Source organism: Schistocerca nitens, chromosome 2, assembly GCF_023898315.1.
Source record: "Schistocerca nitens isolate TAMUIC-IGC-003100 chromosome 2, iqSchNite1.1, whole genome shotgun sequence".
NCBI classification, from domain to species: Eukaryota; Metazoa; Arthropoda; class Insecta; order Orthoptera; family Acrididae; genus Schistocerca; species Schistocerca nitens.
In genome coordinates, this window is record NC_064615.1 from 668,896,209 (window position 1) to 668,913,683 (window position 17,475).

The following is a 17,475-nucleotide window of genomic DNA, read 5'->3' on the forward strand; positions in this document are numbered from 1 at the left end:
TTCGGCTCCAGCAAAGAGTATGTTGGTATTTCCGAACGACGAGTTCTTATTTATATTTACGTGCACACCTGTCGCAGTCATTTTAACGTATCGCGCCTATAATAATCCATCTGTAGCACACAACTGTCGCCTTTCGACAGTTTGTTTTGCGTCAGGCCGCCATATACAGAAGCGATTTGGCAGGGCCTACTGGAGAGACTTGACTTTGCAGACATCCGTCGCTAGTGGTCGCCCAAACACCAAGCTCCATCGCAAACAGCAGGACAATCTTGGGCTAGGAGGAACGTCAAAACGTTGCAAGCAATATCAGTGTAACGTATCGAGCTGTACGTTTCGTTGCAGTAAGTCGTGGAAAAGAATGCACAGCACATTTCTCATTTGCATTAGACGACACTCCATGTCGATACAACGCTTATTCCTGCAGTAAATAAGTGGGGTGGTGATTTTGCCCCCATCGGATATCGACGTGGACGGATGCTGTCATTAAATGATTCGTGAGTGGGAGCTTGTTCGGCTGCACTGCACTGCAGCCGGCCCAGTACGATGTTTTGAATGCGTTTTCGAATCGACAAATGTCTTCTTTCCGCAAGCACTCGCCAAAGACACATTAGGAGTTGCAGCAGACGAGGTGGCCGAGTGGTTAAGGCGTTGGACTGCTAATCCAATGTGCTCTGCACGCGTGGGTTCGAATCCCATCCTCGTCGTAGAATTTTACGTAAAGCACCCGTTTGCGGTCACTCCTTCTCCATGCGAAACGCCACTCAGTAGTAACAACGAAGCGTGTACGTGGCAGAGATCGTATGTATGAAATACGAGACAAAACTGCCTACCAGATGGAAGCGCACATCATTCCATAGCTTATGCCCTTCGAATTAAACATCATTTCGAGATCTATAAACCAATCAAATTTCGGCTCCAGCAAAGAGTATGTTGGTATTTCCGAACGACGAGTTCTTATTTATATTTACGTGCACACCTGTCGCAGTCATTTTAACGTATCGCGCCTATAATAATCCATCTGTAGCACACAACAGTTTGTTTTGCGTCAGGCCGCCATATACAGAAGCGATTTGGCAGGGCCTACTGGAGAGACTTGACTTTGCAGACATCCGTCGCTAGTGGTCGCCCAAACACCAAGCTCCATCGCAAACAGCAGGACAATCTTGGGCTAGGAGGAACGTCAAAACGTTGCAAGCAATATCAGTGTAACGTATCGAGCTGTACGTTTCGTTGCAGTAAGTCGTGGAAAAGAATGCACAGCACATTTCTCATTTGCATTAGACGACACTCCATGTCGATACAACGCTTATTCCTGCAGTAAATAAGTGGGGCGGTGATTTTGCCCCCATCGGATATCGACGTGGACGGATGCTGTCATTAAATGATTCGTGAGTGGGAGCTTGTTCGGCTGCACTGCACTGCAGCCGGCCCAGTACGATGTTTTGAATGCGTTTGCGAATCGACAAATGTCTTCTTTCCGCAAGCACTCGCCAAAGACACATTAGGAGTTGCAGCAGACGAGGTGGCCGAGTGGTTAAGGCGTTGGACTGCTAATCCAATGTGCTCTGCACGCGTGGGTTCGAATCCCATCCTCGTCGTAGAATTTTACGTAAAGCACCCGTTTGCGGTCACTCCTTCTCCATGCGAAACGCCACTCAGTAGTAACAACGAAGCGTGTACGTGGCAGAGATCGTATGTATGAAATACGAGACAAAACTGCCTACCAGATGGAAGCGCACATCATTCCATAGCTTATGCCCTTCGAATTAAACATCATTTCGAGATCTATAAACCAATCAAATTTCGGCTCCAGCAAAGAGTATGTTGGTATTTCCGAACGACGAGTTCTTATTTATATTTACGTGCACACCTGTCGCAGTCATTTTAACGTAACGCGCCTATAATAATCCATCTGTAGCACACAACTGTCGCCTTTCGACAGTTTGTTTTGCGTCAGGCCGCCATATACAGAAGCGATTTGGCAGGGCCTACTGGAGAGACTTGACTTTGCAGACATCCGTCGCTAGTGGTCGCCCAAACACCAAGCTCCATCGCAAACAGCAGGACAATCTTGGGCTAGGAGGAACGTCAAAACGTTGCAAGCAATATCAGTGTAACGTATCGAGCTGTACGTTTCGTTGCAGTAAGTCGTGGAAAAGAATGCACAGCACATTTCTCATTTGCATTAGACGACACTCCATGTCGATACAACGCTTATTCCTGCAGTAAATAAGTGGGGCGGTGATTTTGCCCCCATCGGATATCGACGTGGACGGATGCTGTCATTAAATGATTCGTGAGTGGGAGCTTGTTCGGCTGCACTGCACTGCAGCCGGCCCAGTACGATGTTTTGAATGCGTTTTCGAATCGACAAATGTCTTCTTTCCGCAAGCACTCGCCAAAGACACATTAGGAGTTGCAGCAGACGAGGTGGCCGAGTGGTATGCCGGCACGGTAGCTCAGCGTGTTCGGTCAGAGGGTTAGCAGCCCTCTGTAATAAAAAAACTGAGCTAATCGATCAACAAAGAACTTAAACGGATGTCTTACGATGTCCGCCCCGAGCAGATGCAACGAACAATAGTGAACAAAAATGAGAATTAAAAAAAAAAAAAAAAAAAAAAAAAGTGGTTAAGGCGTTGGACTGCTAATCCAATGTGCTCTGCACGCGTGGGTTCGAATCCCATCCTCGTCGTAGAATTTTACGTAAAGCACCCGTTTGCGGTCACTCCTTCTCCATGCGAAACGCCACTCAGTAGTAACAACGAAGCGTGTACGTGGCAGAGATCGTATGTATGAAATACGAGACAAAACTGCCTACCAGATGGAAGCGCACATCATTCCATAGCTTATGCCCTTCGAATTAAACATCATTTCGAGATCTATAAACCAATCAAATTTCGGCTCCAGCAAAGAGTATGTTGGTATTTCCGAACGACGAGTTCTTATTTATATTTACGTGCACACCTGTCGCAGTCATTTTAACGTATCGCGCCTATAATAATCCATCTGTAGCACACAACTGTCGCCTTTCGACAGTTTGTTTTGCGTCAGGCCGCCATATACAGAAGCGATTTGGCAGGGCCTACTGGAGAGACTTGACTTTGCAGACATCCGTCGCTAGTGGTCGCCCAAACACCAAGCTCCATCGCAAACAGCAGGACAATCTTGGGCTAGGAGGAACGTCAAAACGTTGCAAGCAATATCAGTGTAACGTATCGAGCTGTACGTTTCGTTGCAGTAAGTCGTGGAAAAGAATGCACAGCACATTTCTCATTTGCATTAGACGACACTCCATGTCGATACAACGCTTATTCCTGCAGTAAATAAGTGGGGTGGTGATTTTGCCCCCATCGGATATCGACGTGGACGGATGCTGTCATTAAATGATTCGTGAGTGGGAGCTTGTTCGGCTGCACTGCACTGCAGCCGGCCCAGTACGATGTTTTGAATGCGTTTTCGAATCGACAAATGTCTTCTTTCCGCAAGCACTCGCCAAAGACACATTAGGAGTTGCAGCAGACGAGGTGGCCGAGTGGTTAAGGCGTTGGACTGCTAATCCAATGTGCTCTGCACGCGTGGGTTCGAATCCCATCCTCGTCGTAGAATTTTACGTAAAGCACCCGTTTGCGGTCACTCCTTCTCCATGCGAAACGCCACTCAGTAGTAACAACGAAGCGTGTACGTGGCAGAGATCGTATGTATGAAATACGAGACAAAACTGCCTACCAGATGGAAGCGCACATCATTCCATAGCTTATGCCCTTCGAATTAAACATCATTTCGAGATCTATAAACCAATCAAATTTCGGCTCCAGCAAAGAGTATGTTGGTATTTCCGAACGACGAGTTCTTATTTATATTTACGTGCACACCTGTCGCAGTCATTTTAACGTATCGCGCCTATAATAATCCATCTGTAGCACACAACAGTTTGTTTTGCGTCAGGCCGCCATATACAGAAGCGATTTGGCAGGGCCTACTGGAGAGACTTGACTTTGCAGACATCCGTCGCTAGTGGTCGCCCAAACACCAAGCTCCATCGCAAACAGCAGGACAATCTTGGGCTAGGAGGAACGTCAAAACGTTGCAAGCAATATCAGTGTAACGTATCGAGCTGTACGTTTCGTTGCAGTAAGTCGTGGAAAAGAATGCACAGCACATTTCTCATTTGCATTAGACGACACTCCATGTCGATACAACGCTTATTCCTGCAGTAAATAAGTGGGGTGGTGATTTTGCCCCCATCGGATATCGACGTGGACGGATGCTGTCATTAAATGATTCGTGAGTGGGAGCTTGTTCGGCTGCACTGCACTGCAGCCGGCCCAGTACGATGTTTTGAATGCGTTTGCGAATCGACAAATGTCTTCTTTCCGCAAGCACTCGCCAAAGACACATTAGGAGTTGCAGCAGACGAGGTGGCCGAGTGGTTAAGGCGTTGGACTGCTAATCCAATGTGCTCTGCACGCGTGGGTTCGAATCCCATCCTCGTCGTAGAATTTTACGTAAAGCACCCGTTTGCGGTCACTCCTTCTCCATGCGAAACGCCACTCAGTAGTAACAACGAAGCGTGTACGTGGCAGAGATCGTATGTATGAAATACGAGACAAAACTGCCTACCAGATGGAAGCGCACATCATTCCATAGCTTATGCCCTTCGAATTAAACATCATTTCGAGATCTATAAACCAATCAAATTTCGGCTCCAGCAAAGAGTATGTTGGTATTTCCGAACGACGAGTTCTTATTTATATTTACGTGCACACCTGTCGCAGTCATTTTAACGTATCGCGCCTATAATAATCCATCTGTAGCACACAACAGTTTGTTTTGCGTCAGGCCGCCATATACAGAAGCGATTTGGCAGGGCCTACTGGAGAGACTTGACTTTGCAGACATCCGTCGCTAGTGGTCGCCCAAACACCAAGCTCCATCGCAAACAGCAGGACAATCTTGGGCTAGGAGGAACGTCAAAACGTTGCAAGCAATATCAGTGTAACGTATCGAGCTGTACGTTTCGTTGCAGTAAGTCGTGGAAAAGAATGCACAGCACATTTCTCATTTGCATTAGACGACACTCCATGTCGATACAACGCTTATTCCTGCAGTAAATAAGTGGGGTGGTGATTTTGCCCCCATCGGATATCGACGTGGACGGATGCTGTCATTAAATGATTCGTGAGTGGGAGCTTGTTCGGCTGCACTGCACTGCTGCCGGCCCAGTACGATGTTTTGAATGCGTTTTCGAATCGACAAATGTCTTCTTTCCGCAAGCACTCGCCAAAGACACATTAGGAGTTGCAGCAGACGAGGTGGCCGAGTGGTTAAGGCGTTGGACTGCTAATCCAATGTGCTCTGCACGCGTGGGTTCGAATCCCATCCTCGTCGTAGAATTTTACGTAAAGCACCCGTTTGCGGTCACTCCTTCTCCATGCGAAACGCCACTCAGTAGTAACAACGAAGCGTGTACGTGGCAGAGATCGTATGTATGAAATACGAGACAAAACTGCCTACCAGATGGAAGCGCACATCATTCCATAGCTTATGCCCTTCGAATTAAACATCATTTCGAGATCTATAAACCAATCAAATTTCGGCTCCAGCAAAGAGTATGTTGGTATTTCCGAACGACGAGTTCTTATTTATATTTACGTGCACACCTGTCGCAGTCATTTTAACGTATCGCGCCTATAATAATCCATCTGTAGCACACAACAGTTTGTTTTGCGTCAGGCCGCCATATACAGAAGCGATTTGGCAGGGCCTACTGAAGAGACTTGACTTTGCAGACATCCGTCGCTAGTGGTCGCCCAAACACCAAGCTCCATCGCAAACAGCAGGACAATCTTGGGCTAGGAGGAACGTCAAAACGTTGCAAGCAATATCAGTGTAACGTATCGAGCTGTACGTTTCGTTGCAGTAAGTCGTGGAAAAGAATGCACAGCACATTTCTCATTTGCATTAGACGACACTCCATGTCGATACAACGCTTATTCCTGCAGTAAATAAGTGGGGCGGTGATTTTGCCCCCATCGGATATCGACGTGGACGGATGCTGTCATTAAATGATTCGTGAGTGGGAGCTTGTTCGGCTGCACTGCACTGCAGCCGGCCCAGTACGATGTTTTGAATGCGTTTGCGAATCGACAAATGTCTTCTTTCCGCAAGCACTCGCCAAAGACACATTAGGAGTTGCAGCAGACGAGGTGGCCGAGTGGTTAAGGCGTTGGACTGCTAATCCAATGTGCTCTGCACGCGTGGGTTCGAATCCCATCCTCGTCGTAGAATTTTACGTAAAGCACCCGTTTGCGGTCACTCCTTCTCCATGCGAAACGCCACTCAGTAGTAACAACGAAGCGTGTACGTGGCAGAGATCGTATGTATGAAATACGAGACAAAACTGCCTACCAGATGGAAGCGCACATCATTCCATAGCTTATGCCCTTCGAATTAAACATCATTTCGAGATCTATAAACCAATCAAATTTCGGCTCCAGCAAAGAGTATGTTGGTATTTCCGAACGACGAGTTCTTATTTATATTTACGTGCACACCTGTCGCAGTCATTTTAACGTAACGCGCCTATAATAATCCATCTGTAGCACACAACTGTCGCCTTTCGACAGTTTGTTTTGCGTCAGGCCGCCATATACAGAAGCGATTTGGCAGGGCCTACTGGAGAGACTTGACTTTGCAGACATCCGTCGCTAGTGGTCGCCCAAACACCAAGCTCCATCGCAAACAGCAGGACAATCTTGGGCTAGGAGGAACGTCAAAACGTTGCAAGCAATATCAGTGTAACGTATCGAGCTGTACGTTTCGTTGCAGTAAGTCGTGGAAAAGAATGCACAGCACATTTCTCATTTGCATTAGACGACACTCCATGTCGATACAACGCTTATTCCTGCAGTAAATAAGTGGGGCGGTGATTTTGCCCCCATCGGATATCGACGTGGACGGATGCTGTCATTAAATGATTCGTGAGTGGGAGCTTGTTCGGCTGCACTGCACTGCAGCCGGCCCAGTACGATGTTTTGAATGCGTTTGCGAATCGACAAATGTCTTCTTTCCGCAAGCACTCGCCAAAGACACATTAGGAGTTGCAGCAGACGAGGTGGCCGAGTGGTTAAGGCGTTGGACTGCTATTCCAATGTGCTCTGCACGCGTGGGTTCGAATCCCATCCTCGTCGTAGAATTTTACGTAAAGCACCCATTTGCGGTCACTCCTTCTCCATGCGAAACGCCACTCAGTAGTAACAACGAAGCGTGTACGTGGCAGAGATCGTATGTATGAAATACGAGACAAAACTGCCTACCAGATGGAAGCGCACATCATTCCATAGCTTATGCCCTTCGAATTAAACATCATTTCGAGATCTATAAACCAATCAAATTTCGGCTCCAGCAAAGAGTATGTTGGTATTTCCGAACGACGAGTTCTTATTTATATTTACGTGCACACCTGTCGCAGTCATTTTAACGTAACGCGCCTATAATAATCCATCTGTAGCACACAACTGTCGCCTTTCGACAGTTTGTTTTGCGTCAGGCCGCCATATACAGAAGCGATTTGGCAGGGCCTACTGGAGAGACTTGACTTTGCAGACATCCGTCGCTAGTGGTCGCCCAAACACCAAGCTCCATCGCAAACAGCAGGACAATCTTGGGCTAGGAGGAACGTCAAAACGTTGCAAGCAATATCAGTGTAACGTATCGAGCTGTACGTTTCGTTGCAGTAAGTCGTGGAAAAGAATGCACAGCACATTTCTCATTTGCATTAGACGACACTCCATGTCGATACAACGCTTATTCCTGCAGTAAATAAGTGGGGCGGTGATTTTGCCCCCATCGGATATCGACGTGGACGGATGCTGTCATTAAATGATTCGTGAGTGGGAGCTTGTTCGGCTGCACTGCACTGCAGCCGGCCCAGTACGATGTTTTGAATGCGTTTTCGAATCGACAAATGTCTTCTTTCCGCAAGCACTCGCCAAAGACACATTAGGAGTTGCAGCAGACGAGGTGGCCGAGTGGTTAAGGCGTTGGACTGCTAATCCAATGTGCTCTGCACGCGTGGGTTCGAATCCCATCCTCGTCGTAGAATTTTACGTAAAGCACCCGTTTGCGGTCACTCCTTCTCCATGCGAAACGCCACTCAGTAGTAACAACGAAGCGTGTACGTGGCAGAGATCGTATGTATGAAATACGAGACAAAACTGCCTACCAGATGGAAGCGCACATCATTCCATAGCTTATGCCCTTCGAATTAAACATCATTTCGAGATCTATAAACCAATCAAATTTCGGCTCCAGCAAAGAGTATGTTGGTATTTCCGAACGACGAGTTCTTATTTATATTTACGTGCACACCTGTCGCAGTCATTTTAACGTATCGCGCCTATAATAATCCATCTGTAGCACACAACAGTTTGTTTTGCGTCAGGCCGCCATATACAGAAGCGATTTGGCAGGGCCTACTGGAGAGACTTGACTTTGCAGACATCCGTCGCTAGTGGTCGCCCAAACACCAAGCTCCATCGCAAACAGCAGGACAATCTTGGGCTAGGAGGAACGTCAAAACGTTGCAAGCAATATCAGTGTAACGTATCGAGCTGTACGTTTCGTTGCAGTAAGTCGTGGAAAAGAATGCACAGCACATTTCTCATTTGCATTAGACGACACTCCATGTCGATACAACGCTTATTCCTGCAGTAAATAAGTGGGGCGGTGATTTTGCCCCCATCGGATATCGACGTGGACGGATGCTGTCATTAAATGATTCGTGAGTGGGAGCTTGTTCGGCTGCACTGCACTGCAGCCGGCCCAGTACGATGTTTTGAATGCGTTTGCGAATCGACAAATGTCTTCTTTCCGCAAGCACTCGCCAAAGACACATTAGGAGTTGCAGCAGACGAGGTGGCCGAGTGGTTAAGGCGTTGGACTGCTAATCCAATGTGCTCTGCACGCGTGGGTTCGAATCCCATCCTCGTCGTAGAATTTTACGTAAAGCACCCGTTTGCGGTCACTCCTTCTCCATGCGAAACGCCACTCAGTAGTAACAACGAAGCGTGTACGTGGCAGAGATCGTATGTATGAAATACGAGACAAAACTGCCTACCAGATGGAAGCGCACATCATTCCATAGCTTATGCCCTTCGAATTAAACATCATTTCGAGATCTATAAACCAATCAAATTTCGGCTCCAGCAAAGAGTATGTTGGTATTTCCGAACGACGAGTTCTTATTTATATTTACGTGCACACCTGTCGCAGTCATTTTAACGTATCGCGCCTATAATAATCCATCTGTAGCACACAACAGTTTGTTTTGCGTCAGGCCGCCATATACAGAAGCGATTTGGCAGGGCCTACTGGAGAGACTTGACTTTGCAGACATCCGTCGCTAGTGGTCGCCCAAACACCAAGCTCCATCGCAAACAGCAGGACAATCTTGGGCTAGGAGGAACGTCAAAACGTTGCAAGCAATATCAGTGTAACGTATCGAGCTGTACGTTTCGTTGCAGTAAGTCGTGGAAAAGAATGCACAGCACATTTCTCATTTGCATTAGACGACACTCCATGTCGATACAACGCTTATTCCTGCAGTAAATAAGTGGGGCGGTGATTTTGCCCCCATCGGATATCGACGTGGACGGATGCTGTCATTAAATGATTCGTGAGTGGGAGCTTGTTCGGCTGCACTGCACTGCAGCCGGCCCAGTACGATGTTTTGAATGCGTTTGCGAATCGACAAATGTCTTCTTTCCGCAAGCACTCGCCAAAGACACATTAGGAGTTGCAGCAGACGAGGTGGCCGAGTGGTTAAGGCGTTGGACTGCTAATCCAATGTGCTCTGCACGCGTGGGTTCGAATCCCATCCTCGTCGTAGAATTTTACGTAAAGCACCCGTTTGCGGTCACTCCTTCTCCATGCGAAACGCCACTCAGTAGTAACAACGAAGCGTGTACGTGGCAGAGATCGTATGTATGAAATACGAGACAAAACTGCCTACCAGATGGAAGCGCACATCATTCCATAGCTTATGCCCTTCGAATTAAACATCATTTCGAGATCTATAAACCAATCAAATTTCGGCTCCAGCAAAGAGTATGTTGGTATTTCCGAACGACGAGTTCTTATTTATATTTACGTGCACACCTGTCGCAGTCATTTTAACGTATCGCGCCTATAATAATCCATCTGTAGCACACAACAGTTTGTTTTGCGTCAGGCCGCCATATACAGAAGCGATTTGGCAGGGCCTACTGGAGAGACTTGACTTTGCAGACATCCGTCGCTAGTGGTCGCCCAAACACCAAGCTCCATCGCAAACAGCAGGACAATCTTGGGCTAGGAGGAACGTCAAAACGTTGCAAGCAATATCAGTGTAACGTATCGAGCTGTACGTTTCGTTGCAGTAAGTCGTGGAAAAGAATGCACAGCACATTTCTCATTTGCATTAGACGACACTCCATGTCGATACAACGCTTATTCCTGCAGTAAATAAGTGGGGTGGTGATTTTGCCCCCATCGGATATCGACGTGGACGGATGCTGTCATTAAATGATTCGTGAGTGGGAGCTTGTTCGGCTGCACTGCACTGCAGCCGGCCCAGTACGATGTTTTGAATGCGTTTTCGAATCGACAAATGTCTTCTTTCCGCAAGCACTCGCCAAAGACACATTAGGAGTTGCAGCAGACGAGGTGGCCGAGTGGTTAAGGCGTTGGACTGCTAATCCAATGTGCTCTGCACGCGTGGGTTCGAATCCCATCCTCGTCGTAGAATTTTACGTAAAGCACCCGTTTGCGGTCACTCCTTCTCCATGCGAAACGCCACTCAGTAGTAACAACGAAGCGTGTACGTGGCAGAGATCGTATGTATGAAATACGAGACAAAACTGCCTACCAGATGGAAGCGCACATCATTCCATAGCTTATGCCCTTCGAATTAAACATCATTTCGAGATCTATAAACCAATCAAATTTCGGCTCCAGCAAAGAGTATGTTGGTATTTCCGAACGACGAGTTCTTATTTATATTTACGTGCACACCTGTCGCAGTCATTTTAACGTATCGCGCCTATAATAATCCATCTGTAGCACACAACAGTTTGTTTTGCGTCAGGCCGCCATATACAGAAGCGATTTGGCAGGGCCTACTGGAGAGACTTGACTTTGCAGACATCCGTCGCTAGTGGTCGCCCAAACACCAAGCTCCATCGCAAACAGCAGGACAATCTTGGGCTAGGAGGAACGTCAAAACGTTGCAAGCAATATCAGTGTAACGTATCGAGCTGTACGTTTCGTTGCAGTAAGTCGTGGAAAAGAATGCACAGCACATTTCTCATTTGCATTAGACGACACTCCATGTCGATACAACGCTTATTCCTGCAGTAAATAAGTGGGGTGGTGATTTTGCCCCCATCGGATATCGACGTGGACGGATGCTGTCATTAAATGATTCGTGAGTGGGAGCTTGTTCGGCTGCACTGCACTGCAGCCGGCCCAGTACGATGTTTTGAATGCGTTTTCGAATCGACAAATGTCTTCTTTCCGCAAGCACTCGCCAAAGACACATTAGGAGTTGCAGCAGACGAGGTGGCCGAGTGGTTAAGGCGTTGGACTGCTAATCCAATGTGCTCTGCACGCGTGGGTTCGAATCCCATCCTCGTCGTAGAATTTTACGTAAAGCACCCGTTTGCGGTCACTCCTTCTCCATGCGAAACGCCACTCAGTAGTAACAACGAAGCGTGTACGTGGCAGAGATCGTATGTATGAAATACGAGACAAAACTGCCTACCAGATGGAAGCGCACATCATTCCATAGCTTATGCCCTTCGAATTAAACATCATTTCGAGATCTATAAACCAATCAAATTTCGGCTCCAGCAAAGAGTATGTTGGTATTTCCGAACGACGAGTTCTTATTTATATTTACGTGCACACCTGTCGCAGTCATTTTAACGTATCGCGCCTATAATAATCCATCTGTAGCACACAACAGTTTGTTTTGCGTCAGGCCGCCATATACAGAAGCGATTTGGCAGGGCCTACTGCAGAGACTTCACTTTGCAGACATCCGTCGCTAGTGGTCGCCCAAACACCAAGCTCCATCGCAAACAGCAGGACAATCTTGGGCTAGGAGGAACGTCAAAACGTTGCAAGCAATATCAGTGTAACGTATCGAGCTGTACGTTTCGTTGCAGTAAGTCGTGGAAAAGAATGCACAGCACATTTCTCATTTGCATTAGACGACACTCCATGTCGATACAACGCTTATTCCTGCAGTAAATAAGTGGGGCGGTGATTTTGCCCCCATCGGATATCGACGTGGACGGATGCTGTCATTAAATGATTCGTGAGTGGGAGCTTGTTCGGCTGCACTGCACTGCAGCCGGCCCAGTACGATGTTTTGAATGCGTTTGCGAATCGACAAATGTCTTCTTTCCGCAAGCACTCGCCAAAGACACATTAGGAGTTGCAGCAGACGAGGTGGCCGAGTGGTTAAGGCGTTGGACTGCTAATCCAATGTGCTCTGCACGCGTGGGTTCGAATCCCATCCTCGTCGTAGAATTTTACGTAAAGCACCCGTTTGCGGTCACTCCTTCTCCATGCGAAACGCCACTCAGTAGCAACAACGAAGCGTGTACGTGGCAGAGATCGTATGTATGAAATACGAGACAAAACTGCCTACCAGATGGAAGCGCACATCATTCCATAGCTTATGCCCTTCGAATTAAACATCATTTCGAGATCTATAAACCAATCAAATTTCGGCTCCAGCAAAGAGTATGTTGGTATTTCCGAACGACGAGTTCTTATTTATATTTACGTGCACACCTGTCGCAGTCATTTTAACGTATCGCGCCTATAATAATCCATCTGTAGCACACAACAGTTTGTTTTGCGTCAGGCCGCCATATACAGAAGCGATTTGGCAGGGCCTACTGGAGAGACTTGACTTTGCAGACATCCGTCGCTAGTGGTCGCCCAAACACCAAGCTCCATCGCAAACAGCAGGACAATCTTGGGCTAGGAGGAACGTCAAAACGTTGCAAGCAATATCAGTGTAACGTATCGAGCTGTACGTTTCGTTGCAGTAAGTCGTGGAAAAGAATGCACAGCACATTTCTCATTTGCATTAGACGACACTCCATGTCGATACAACGCTTATTCCTGCAGTAAATAAGTGGGGTGGTGATTTTGCCCCCATCGGATATCGACGTGGACGGATGCTGTCATTAAATGATTCGTGAGTGGGAGCTTGTTCGGCTGCACTGCACTGCAGCCGGCCCAGTACGATGTTTTGAATGCGTTTTCGAATCGACAAATGTCTTCTTTCCGCAAGCACTCGCCAAAGACACATTAGGAGTTGCAGCAGACGAGGTGGCCGAGTGGTTAAGGCGTTGGACTGCTAATCCAATGTGCTCTGCACGCGTGGGTTCGAATCCCATCCTCGTCGTAGAATTTTACGTAAAGCACCCGTTTGCGGTCACTCCTTCTCCATGCGAAACGCCACTCAGTAGTAACAACGAAGCGTGTACGTGGCAGAGATCGTATGTATGAAATACGAGACAAAACTGCCTACCAGATGGAAGCGCACATCATTCCATAGCTTATGCCCTTCGAATTAAACATCATTTCGAGATCTATAAACCAATCAAATTTCGGCTCCAGCAAAGAGTATGTTGGTATTTCCGAACGACGAGTTCTTATTTATATTTACGTGCACACCTGTCGCAGTCATTTTAACGTATCGCGCCTATAATAATCCATCTGTAGCACACAACAGTTTGTTTTGCGTCAGGCCGCCATATACAGAAGCGATTTGGCAGGGCCTACTGGAGAGACTTGACTTTGCAGACATCCGTCGCTAGTGGTCGCCCAAACACCAAGCTCCATCGCAAACAGCAGGACAATCTTGGGCTAGGAGGAACGTCAAAACGTTGCAAGCAATATCAGTGTAACGTATCGAGCTGTACGTTTCGTTGCAGTAAGTCGTGGAAAAGAATGCACAGCACATTTCTCATTTGCATTAGACGACACTCCATGTCGATACAACGCTTATTCCTGCAGTAAATAAGTGGGGCGGTGATTTTGCCCCCATCGGATATCGACGTGGACGGATGCTGTCATTAAATGATTCGTGAGTGGGAGCTTGTTCGGCTGCACTGCACTGCAGCCGGCCCAGTACGATGTTTTGAATGCGTTTGCGAATCGACAAATGTCTTCTTTCCGCAAGCACTCGCCAAAGACACATTAGGAGTTGCAGCAGACGAGGTGGCCGAGTGGTTAAGGCGTTGGACTGCTAATCCAATGTGCTCTGCACGCGTGGGTTCGAATCCCATCCTCGTCGTAGAATTTTACGTAAAGCACCCGTTTGCGGTCACTCCTTCTCCATGCGAAACGCCACTCAGTAGTAACAACGAAGCGTGTACGTGGCAGAGATCGTATGTATGAAATACGAGACAAAACTGCCTACCAGATGGAAGCGCACATCATTCCATAGCTTATGCCCTTCGAATTAAACATCATTTCGAGATCTATAAACCAATCAAATTTCGGCTCCAGCAAAGAGTATGTTGGTATTTCCGAACGACGAGTTCTTATTTATATTTACGTGCACACCTGTCGCAGTCATTTTAACGTAACGCGCCTATAATAATCCATCTGTAGCACACAACTGTCGCCTTTCGACAGTTTGTTTTGCGTCAGGCCGCCATATACAGAAGCGATTTGGCAGGGCCTACTGGAGAGACTTGACTTTGCAGACATCCGTCGCTAGTGGTCGCCCAAACACCAAGCTCCATCGCAAACAGCAGGACAATCTTGGGCTAGGAGGAACGTCAAAACGTTGCAAGCAATATCAGTGTAACGTATCGAGCTGTACGTTTCGTTGCAGTAAGTCGTGGAAAAGAATGCACAGCACATTTCTCATTTGCATTAGACGACACTCCATGTCGATACAACGCTTATTCCTGCAGTAAATAAGTGGGGCGGTGATTTTGCCCCCATCGGATATCGACGTGGACGGATGCTGTCATTAAATGATTCGTGAGTGGGAGCTTGTTCGGCTGCACTGCACTGCAGCCGGCCCAGTACGATGTTTTGAATGCGTTTGCGAATCGACAAATGTCTTCTTTCCGCAAGCACTCGCCAAAGACACATTAGGAGTTGCAGCAGACGAGGTGGCCGAGTGGTTAAGGCGTTGGACTGCTAATCCAATGTGCTCTGCACGCGTGGGTTCGAATCCCATCCTCGTCGTAGAATTTTACGTAAAGCACCCGTTTGCGGTCACTCCTTCTCCATGCGAAACGCCACTCAGTAGTAACAACGAAGCGTGTACGTGGCAGAGATCGTATGTATGAAATACGAGACAAAACTGCCTACCAGATGGAAGCGCACATCATTCCATAGCTTATGCCCTTCGAATTAAACATCATTTCGAGATCTATAAACCAATCAAATTTCGGCTCCAGCAAAGAGTATGTTGGTATTTCCGAACGACGAGTTCTTATTTATATTTACGTGCACACCTGTCGCAGTCATTTTAACGTAACGCGCCTATAATAATCCATCTGTAGCACACAACTGTCGCCTTTCGACAGTTTGTTTTGCGTCAGGCCGCCATATACAGAAGCGATTTGGCAGGGCCTACTGGAGAGACTTGACTTTGCAGACATCCGTCGCTAGTGGTCGCCCAAACACCAAGCTCCATCGCAAACAGCAGGACAATCTTGGGCTAGGAGGAACGTCAAAACGTTGCAAGCAATATCAGTGTAACGTATCGAGCTGTACGTTTCGTTGCAGTAAGTCGTGGAAAAGAATGCACAGCACATTTCTCATTTGCATTAGACGACACTCCATGTCGATACAACGCTTATTCCTGCAGTAAATAAGTGGGGCGGTGATTTTGCCCCCATCGGATATCGACGTGGACGGATGCTGTCATTAAATGATTCGTGAGTGGGAGCTTGTTCGGCTGCACTGCACTGCAGCCGGCCCAGTACGATGTTTTGAATGCGTTTTCGAATCGACAAATGTCTTCTTTCCGCAAGCACTCGCCAAAGACACATTAGGAGTTGCAGCAGACGAGGTGGCCGAGTGGTTAAGGCGTTGGACTGCTAATCCAATGTGCTCTGCACGCGTGGGTTCGAATCCCATCCTCGTCGTAGAATTTTACGTAAAGCACCCGTTTGCGGTCACTCCTTCTCCATGCGAAACGCCACTCAGTAGTAACAACGAAGCGTGTACGTGGCAGAGATCGTATGTATGAAATACGAGACAAAACTGCCTACCAGATGGAAGCGCACATCATTCCATAGCTTATGCCCTTCGAATTAAACATCATTTCGAGATCTATAAACCAATCAAATTTCGGCTCCAGCAAAGAGTATGTTGGTATTTCCGAACGACGAGTTCTTATTTATATTTACGTGCACACCTGTCGCAGTCATTTTAACGTATCGCGCCTATAATAATCCATCTGTAGCACACAACTGTCGCCTTTCGACAGTTTGTTTTGCGTCAGGCCGCCATATACAGAAGCGATTTGGCAGGGCCTACTGGAGAGACTTGACTTTGCAGACATCCGTCGCTAGTGGTCGCCCAAACACCAAGCTCCATCGCAAACAGCAGGACAATCTTGGGCTAGGAGGAACGTCAAAACGTTGCAAGCAATATCAGTGTAACGTATCGAGCTGTACGTTTCGTTGCAGTAAGTCGTGGAAAAGAATGCACAGCACATTTCTCATTTGCATTAGACGACACTCCATGTCGATACAACGCTTATTCCTGCAGTAAATAAGTGGGGCGGTGATTTTGCCCCCATCGGATATCGACGTGGACGGATGCTGTCATTAAATGATTCGTGAGTGGGAGCTTGTTCGGCTGCACTGCACTGCAGCCGGCCCAGTACGATGTTTTGAATGCGTTTTCGAATCGACAAATGTCTTCTTTCCGCAAGCACTCGCCAAAGACACATTAGGAGTTGCAGCAGACGAGGTGGCCGAGTGGCAGTTCCGCTTTAGACGCCGTGCAGTGTGGACGTGCCTAGTCTTCCGCTCCGCCGTAGCGTTACGTATAGTGGACTATCGTTTTTGTTTACGTGTTGTGTTGCAACGTCTGTGAGTGTTTCTCCGTCGTTGTTTCGTACCTTGTGTTACTTTCTGTCTTTCTTTCAGTGTGTTTTGTGTAGCGGTTTCGACCGCATAGTTTGAAAATGTCGTCCCAGGTTATTCCTCGTCAGGCTACAGTTAGTTTTACTTTTGACAAGTCAACCCGCCATGTGCAACCTAGTTCCCTTGAGATCCATGACTGGTTGTTCGATAGCTTTGGTGTTCATTCGGATCAGGTGCACACTGCTTATTTTGATACCGAACTGTATGTTTTCTTTGTTAAGTTTATGGACCCACTTCAGGTTGATAAAATTCTTTCTAAATATGGTCATCAAGTTCTCTTTCGGCATCGGGATAA

The 17,475-nt window shown here is 47.4% G+C and overlaps 17 non-coding genes across 17 annotated transcripts; all 17 read left to right on the forward strand.

Annotated features, from left to right (window-relative positions):
- Nucleotides 1-622: 622 nt before the first annotated feature.
- Nucleotides 623-704, forward strand: Trnas-gcu (transfer RNA serine (anticodon GCU)). The gene has a single exon. It is a non-coding gene; the product is annotated as a tRNA-Ser (tRNA).
- An 812-nt stretch (nt 705-1,516) lies between these two features.
- On the forward strand, nt 1,517-1,598 carry Trnas-gcu (transfer RNA serine (anticodon GCU)). The gene has a single exon. It is a non-coding gene; the product is annotated as a tRNA-Ser (tRNA).
- A 1,920-nt stretch (nt 1,599-3,518) lies between these two features.
- Trnas-gcu (transfer RNA serine (anticodon GCU)) lies at nt 3,519-3,600 on the forward strand. Its single transcript has one exon. It is a non-coding gene; the product is annotated as a tRNA-Ser (tRNA).
- An 812-nt stretch (nt 3,601-4,412) lies between these two features.
- Trnas-gcu (transfer RNA serine (anticodon GCU)) lies at nt 4,413-4,494 on the forward strand. Its single transcript has one exon. It is a non-coding gene; the product is annotated as a tRNA-Ser (tRNA).
- An 812-nt stretch (nt 4,495-5,306) lies between these two features.
- On the forward strand, nt 5,307-5,388 carry Trnas-gcu (transfer RNA serine (anticodon GCU)). The gene has a single exon. It is a non-coding gene; the product is annotated as a tRNA-Ser (tRNA).
- Nucleotides 5,389-6,200: 812 nt separating this feature from the next.
- Nucleotides 6,201-6,282, forward strand: Trnas-gcu (transfer RNA serine (anticodon GCU)). Its single transcript has one exon. It is a non-coding gene; the product is annotated as a tRNA-Ser (tRNA).
- Nucleotides 6,283-7,108: 826 nt separating this feature from the next.
- Nucleotides 7,109-7,190, forward strand: Trnas-gcu (transfer RNA serine (anticodon GCU)). Its single transcript has one exon. It is a non-coding gene; the product is annotated as a tRNA-Ser (tRNA).
- An 826-nt stretch (nt 7,191-8,016) lies between these two features.
- Nucleotides 8,017-8,098, forward strand: Trnas-gcu (transfer RNA serine (anticodon GCU)). The gene has a single exon. It is a non-coding gene; the product is annotated as a tRNA-Ser (tRNA).
- An 812-nt stretch (nt 8,099-8,910) lies between these two features.
- Trnas-gcu (transfer RNA serine (anticodon GCU)) lies at nt 8,911-8,992 on the forward strand. The gene has a single exon. It is a non-coding gene; the product is annotated as a tRNA-Ser (tRNA).
- Nucleotides 8,993-9,804: 812 nt separating this feature from the next.
- Trnas-gcu (transfer RNA serine (anticodon GCU)) lies at nt 9,805-9,886 on the forward strand. Its single transcript has one exon. It is a non-coding gene; the product is annotated as a tRNA-Ser (tRNA).
- Nucleotides 9,887-10,698: 812 nt separating this feature from the next.
- Trnas-gcu (transfer RNA serine (anticodon GCU)) lies at nt 10,699-10,780 on the forward strand. The gene has a single exon. It is a non-coding gene; the product is annotated as a tRNA-Ser (tRNA).
- An 812-nt stretch (nt 10,781-11,592) lies between these two features.
- Trnas-gcu (transfer RNA serine (anticodon GCU)) lies at nt 11,593-11,674 on the forward strand. Its single transcript has one exon. It is a non-coding gene; the product is annotated as a tRNA-Ser (tRNA).
- Nucleotides 11,675-12,486: 812 nt separating this feature from the next.
- Trnas-gcu (transfer RNA serine (anticodon GCU)) lies at nt 12,487-12,568 on the forward strand. Its single transcript has one exon. It is a non-coding gene; the product is annotated as a tRNA-Ser (tRNA).
- Nucleotides 12,569-13,380: 812 nt separating this feature from the next.
- Nucleotides 13,381-13,462, forward strand: Trnas-gcu (transfer RNA serine (anticodon GCU)). The gene has a single exon. It is a non-coding gene; the product is annotated as a tRNA-Ser (tRNA).
- Nucleotides 13,463-14,274: 812 nt separating this feature from the next.
- On the forward strand, nt 14,275-14,356 carry Trnas-gcu (transfer RNA serine (anticodon GCU)). The gene has a single exon. It is a non-coding gene; the product is annotated as a tRNA-Ser (tRNA).
- An 826-nt stretch (nt 14,357-15,182) lies between these two features.
- Trnas-gcu (transfer RNA serine (anticodon GCU)) lies at nt 15,183-15,264 on the forward strand. The gene has a single exon. It is a non-coding gene; the product is annotated as a tRNA-Ser (tRNA).
- An 826-nt stretch (nt 15,265-16,090) lies between these two features.
- On the forward strand, nt 16,091-16,172 carry Trnas-gcu (transfer RNA serine (anticodon GCU)). Its single transcript has one exon. It is a non-coding gene; the product is annotated as a tRNA-Ser (tRNA).
- Nucleotides 16,173-17,475: the final 1,303 nt, after the last annotated feature.